The 6,353-nt window shown below is 36.5% G+C and overlaps 2 pseudogenes; both read right to left on the bottom strand.

Annotated features, from left to right (window-relative positions):
- Positions 1–5,336: 5,336 nt before the first annotated feature.
- LOC123468624 lies at positions 5,337–5,455 on the bottom strand (annotated as a pseudogene).
- A 357-nt stretch (positions 5,456–5,812) lies between these two features.
- Positions 5,813–5,931, bottom strand: LOC123468623 (annotated as a pseudogene).
- Positions 5,932–6,353: the final 422 nt, after the last annotated feature.

The following is a 6,353-nucleotide window of genomic DNA, read 5'->3' as shown; positions in this document are numbered from 1 at the left end:
CAACGACTACTACAACTAAGCTTACGACTACCACAACTAAGCCTACGACTACCACAACCAAGCCTACAACTTCAACAACAAAACCTACAACTACAACAAATAAGCCTACTACTACAACTACTACGCCTACAACTACAACAACAAAGTCTACGACTACAACTACAACGCCTACAACTACAACAACAAAGTCTACGACTACAACTACTACGCCTACAACTACAACAAATAAGCCTACTACTACAACTAGTACGCCTACAACTACAACAAATAAGCCTACAACTACAACCACCCTGCCTACAACTACAACTACCACAGCTACAACTACAACTACTGAGCCAACAACTACAACCACTAGGCCTAAAACTTCAAGTACTGAACCTACATTGCCATCAACTACAACTTAAACCACGTCCACTGCACTACCATCAACGACAACTATGGCGACGACAACAACAACTGAAGTAATAAGCAATTCAACAACAAATAACACAACAACTGAAAAAATAGAAGATCCTCCAGTTACGAAAAATCACACCGGTATGGAAGATGCAATAATGGAAATTATTGAGGACACTGAAAAAACATCTCAGCAAGAAATACCCGAGGCAGCATCTTTAACACTAGAACAAGTTCCGGAGGTACCAATAAAAAATGAAACAGAAAGCGGTCTACCCCAAAATATAGAAGAATTCGGTGACAAAATTAAATTCGAAATTTCAAAAATGCACGAGCAATATAAAATAAGTATAGAAACAGAACACGAAAACAAACTTGCAAAAGAAATCCGCGACGTATATTGTCAACTATCAACGATAAAGAAAACTCAAGCGGTGATTTTAGCTCAAAGTAACGGAATTCTTGCTGCTTCAGCGCTCGGATTACCCATCTGTACGAGACTGCAAGGCTTCGGACAAGCGATGACGCTCCAACAATGTGAAACCAAACGGATTTTCATCTCCGCAAAAGAATCCAAATGTGGATTTCAACCATTCTTTACCTATGAAGATAAAAACTGCACAATTGGAGTGGATGGATGGCCCATACATCCATATTCCGATTGCTTTTGGAAAACTCATTTGGTAAATTTAAATGGTTTCCATCACACCTGGGAACACAATTCAACAGATGGAGAATGGGTAAAACAAAAAGCAAGCATTCACATGCCGAACTTAGACCTTATCACAGAGTTCGAAGAGTTGCACCTGAATGATTTCGACTACAGTCTGAAGAGCCATCCAGCGCATGAAACAATGGAAATGGAACAATTAAATATCCTAAACGAGCTAGTAGGCCTAATGCAGGAATCAAATTCAAAATCTGTTTCTGACATAGTGATGTCAGAAAAACAGGATAATCAGATAGGAACCATGTTCTCATGGTTCGACACATTAAAAATTCTTATCCTATCTATCATCGGATTCATTATATTCATCATATCCCTACGCATATTGATCATTTGTGACCCTTTCACAAGAATCATGGAAAAAATCCGCCAAGTTAGAAGATTAAGACGATATGGAATCAATAGGGAAGAAGCGCACGAATTAACTTCAATGATACCAAATTCAAGCACTCAACCACCGGAAGAAATAATAGAGCAACCATTTGCTAGGATGACGGCTCCTACACCTCTTACCATGGAAAGACCCACACAATCACGCCCAGCTCAACCAAGCGCACCGAAACAACGTAATATTTATCCTGTCATGGAAGAAAACTGGGAATCCGATCAAGCTCGCAAATGCACAGGAAAACACACGACTTGCACTTACGTTATGGGTTATGGAATGGTATGGGAAGACCTTTGCAGATGCTCAACAGAAGTTGAATCTAAAAACAACTAACATTTAAAAAAAAAGAAAAAAACAAAAAAAACAATCTTAACAAGTTTTTATTTTGGTTGAAAGGGGAAAGTAGTAAATGTATTAAAAACTCAAAGTATGACACATAAAAAAAAAAAACTCAAAATATGAAAACTTCAAGTGAATTGTCTTTGTTACACGATTAGTGTTTAAACAGCCACCAAACACACAAGTGTTAAGTAAAAGTGGAAGTTAAAACAAAAAAAAAAAAAAAAAAAAATATGATGGAACAGAACAGTGAAGACGCAGTGCAACGTAATGAAGCAAGTGATAGTGAAAGTCAACCAGAAATAAACTACTTAGTGATCGAAAGTGAAATTGAAACAGAAAGTGAAACACAACGAGATGGGCTCTTCGGGTATTATGGTTTTTACCCACCAACGTTCGAATTTAATCCAAATGCTACACAAAAGGCAACACTATCTAAATGTAGTAACTGTGCGATGAAAACGCACCCAACTTTATCTGCAGCAAGAGCAGATGCCGTTCAGAAACGAACACAAGCCATCACACGACTACGTGATCAAGAAATTTTCTTAGAAATGATAGACGCTCCAAGGGAAGAAATAAGAAGGTGTATCGTCCAGAAATTGGGCCCCGCTGCATGGGATTACCATCCGAAGGCAGAATTTCTAAACCAGAAATTTAACAACAAAACACTACTTCATACAAGCGTGAAAGCGGGAAAACTGGACATAACGGATTTACTGTTAGACTACGGAGCTGACCCAGATATAGAAGAGGATGGCCAGACCATCGCACATAGAGCGGCAGCAGAAAATAACAAGCTCTTGATCAGGATATTACGATATCACAAATACAAGTTTTCATCGTATAATAGCCTTGGAGAAACACCACTAATGGTCGCCATCGCCTACGGGCATGAAGAAGGGGCTAGTTATTTGTGGATAAGTTCCAACGTTGCACAAATGGCAAAGGACAACAGCACCGTCCTACATTATGCCGCCAAACATGGAAACAACACTCTCGCTAGGGCAGCATGTGAAAGGAAAATTCACATTAACATCAATCAAACGACTAAACCAGGAAACTATACGGCCCTACACCTAGCCACAATGTATAGGCATGATCACATAGCAAATATCTTATTGGAACACGGAGCAGATCCAGACATAACGGATGTCAATGGAAACACCCCGCGGGATTACGCGTTTGATGAACATAGAAGAAACATATTCGAAGATTGGAACTGTATAAGAAGCCGCAAGAGAAAAGCTTCTGACAGTGAATATTGTCATGAATGATTGAAATCTGTAGTAGCATTTCAGTAGAAAGGAACGTAGTCCATCAATATTAACTAACACTTTATTAGCCTAAAGACAATGAATAACGGTACGGGAAACATATCTTGTATTTTGTGCCTCATACTGTAGCCCAACAAACAAGAATAACGGTGAAGGAAAGAAAGTAGGTGACGGGTAAAAACAAGTTTTCACCTAACCATTGCCACGCCACATGCCGAAGAGAAGTAAGGAGAAGAAGAAAATCAAAAGACAAAGAGAAAAATTGGAGGGCCAATTTCTTCTTGCCGAAGGGGGGAAGGAATGTAATAGACCGCAGCAACTCCTCCTAGCAACAGCAGCCCCTACCAGCAAGAAAGTCGTCACGAATGCAACCTTCCCTGCGGATAATAGTTAATGATAAAAGTAAAAGTTATTGTAAACCCCTCCCTTCTTAACCTTCAATCTTTTGGTATACAAGCACATGGTTGTATCGTCTTAAGTAGAGTTAGTTTACTGGCAAATACACAGTTTAGAAACTTTTACAGTTGTACTAACAGGCCAATCATTGTTCATTTGGGTTTCTGTTGGAGAAATCACCTTCTCTTCATGCAGCAAAAAAATTGCTGCGATATTCCCATTTTCCTGTTCTCCTTGGTATACCCTTGCTGCTTTTACATTAGGTTTTATTCTCTTTTTCAATCTTTTTAACTTATCATCTTTTTAATTTTATAGGAATCCTCTGATTTTTTCCTTTCCCTTTTCTTTTTGCGTCGTTCTTCTTCTATTTCTGATTCCGAAGTTTCACTTATATTTTCTGTTTCTGATTCTTCTTCAAAATGTTTTTTTACAACACCCCTCTCAGCCTCATTTACAATTTCTTGCAGAGTGTCAATTGCCAATGTGATTGCAGGGCTACCTCCCACTGCTTGACTGTAAGATTTCCTTCCAGTATCACAGTCTCTAGCTTCATGATTTTCCGAATCACATCTGGCACAGGTTTTGATTTGCCCTGGGTAGGACACAGCAAATCTTTTATCCATTACTGTTATGAAGGAAGGAATATTTTTTTACAATCATCTCAATTGTAAACATTTCTCTTTTTGTCTTGAGGAGATTTAATGCTTGAATCTCATACTCTACTTTCTTGATTTTCCCATAAGGCTCCAGAACCTTTTAAAAAAGATTTGTGTCCATTTCGTCCGGAACGTATTTAATTTTGATTTTTTTCCAAGGACTTCCTGGCATAAATATGGGAATGATATGTATCTTTCCATGTTTCTCGAAAGGTATTCCTTGGGAATGCCTTTTAAATAAGCTTTCAAATTGATTTTGGTTTTTAAACTTTGCTACGACATTTTTGTGTGGTAATGGAGGTCTATGACAGTGAGTTGGTCGTCGATAATACTTAATTTCATAAACCAACTATGTATTTCGATTTCTAGGGGAACAAAATTAACCTCTTTGAAGCTGAAAAACAGGGTTCTTTCCCTTTTTTATTTCCATTTTTGTTGTAAATGTCTAGATAATGTGCTCTTTTTTTAATATATGATAGAGATGTGTGAAAACTGTGGTGATTGTGGTGATTGTGTTTAATTGTGAGATGAAAAAATATAAATTGACAATTGTGCAAAAAGATTATATTTTTTTGTTGTTTGTTTTTGTGTGCAAAAGTGTGATGATGGAACAGAAAGAAAGAAAGCTGAAGAGGATTATAATACTATTTCACTTTGTTGGTGAAAATAATATTATTTTGAAATTGGGTATGTAATAGAATAATTAAGAAGAGAAGAAAATATACATTGACGAACGAAAATTAAAAGATGAAAGTAGTGGGCATTGATTTTGAATAGATGTAATAGGGTTGGAAAAAGAAAAGGATTCTACAGAAATCAAAGTAATACTATCTTCACTTAAAAAGTAAAGATAATATTGCTTAGGGATAACTACAAAGTAAGGGCAGTTGAAAGGAAAAACTTTGCAGAAATAAGAGATTGTTGATTTTTCGGGAGCTGTCAAAAAACACATTCATCGGTAAAGTCACTGCATGTTAAGAACCGCTTTGAACTTCCCTTGTTGGTGTTTTAAAAAATAACTATCAGTGTGTACGAGATGAAATAACAAAATTTACCACTAAATGGCGTTTAATAAAGTATCAAAATTTCACCACGAAATGGTTTTAACTAAAATTTTGATTCGTTTACGAAACTCTTGCTGGCTATAAAAGGTTTGATGCCAATAGCATCCCATATTCCCAAGCGGTCACCCTTCTAGGTACTAACGGGACCCGACGCAGCTCAACTTCTGGAAACTGACGAGACCAGGTTTTTTCTGCGTGGTATGTCCGTTGACATTTTAATACGAGACTGAATTGAATACACTCACGGAATGATTTCCCAAAATTGAAACCTACACAAGGACGATTGATTTCGATAATTAAGGATATTGGACTGGTAACCATCGTGTTCGTTGAGCCACCATTATTCTATGAGATAGAAATTCACATTCCTCGTTAAAGTCACTGCTGGTTAAGAACCGCTTTAAACTTCCCTTGTTGGTGTTTAAAAAAATAGCTATCAGTGTGTACGAGATGAAATAACAAAATTTACCACTAGAGGGCGTTTAATAAAGTATCAAAATTCACTACGAGATGGTTTTAACTAAAACTTTGATTCATTTACGAAACTCTTGCTGGTATAAAAGGTTTGATGCCAATAACATCCCATATTCCTAAGCGGTCACCCTTCTTGGTACTAACGGGACCCGACGCAGCTTAACTTCTGAGAGCTGACGAGACCAGGTTTTTTCTGCGTGGTATGGCCGTTGACGTTTTAATACGAGACTGAAATGAAGATAAAAGTCTATTTTACCCGACCAAATTTACTTAACTAAATTAACTTAACTTAACTATACTTAAGTTTCTAAGCGGGACCAAGCCCGAGCTATGCGAGGACAAATAGGGGTTTTGTGTAGGTACAGTAATGGAAGAGTAAAGTAATAAAGTAAAGTTAAATAATTAGATTAAATACTATAAATATTCAATTAAATTAACAAATATAAGTTAAGTGAAAACTAAAATATCAGCAAATAAGTAAAGTAAAGTACATCTATTAAGTTAATAATTACTTTATAAAGTAATGTATAATTAAGTTAATTAATTAAATTAGTAAACTAAATAATATATAAAAAAACGAACAAATATAAATATTACTCTAATACCACTACTCTATTACCAAAAAATTAACAATGA

Source organism: Daphnia magna, unplaced genomic scaffold, assembly GCF_020631705.1.
Source record: "Daphnia magna isolate NIES unplaced genomic scaffold, ASM2063170v1.1 Dm_contigs381, whole genome shotgun sequence".
In the NCBI taxonomy this organism is placed as follows: domain Eukaryota; kingdom Metazoa; phylum Arthropoda; class Branchiopoda; order Diplostraca; family Daphniidae; genus Daphnia; species Daphnia magna.
The sequence above is the reverse complement of the archived record's forward strand: the minus strand, read 5'-3'. Positions and strand labels throughout refer to the sequence as shown.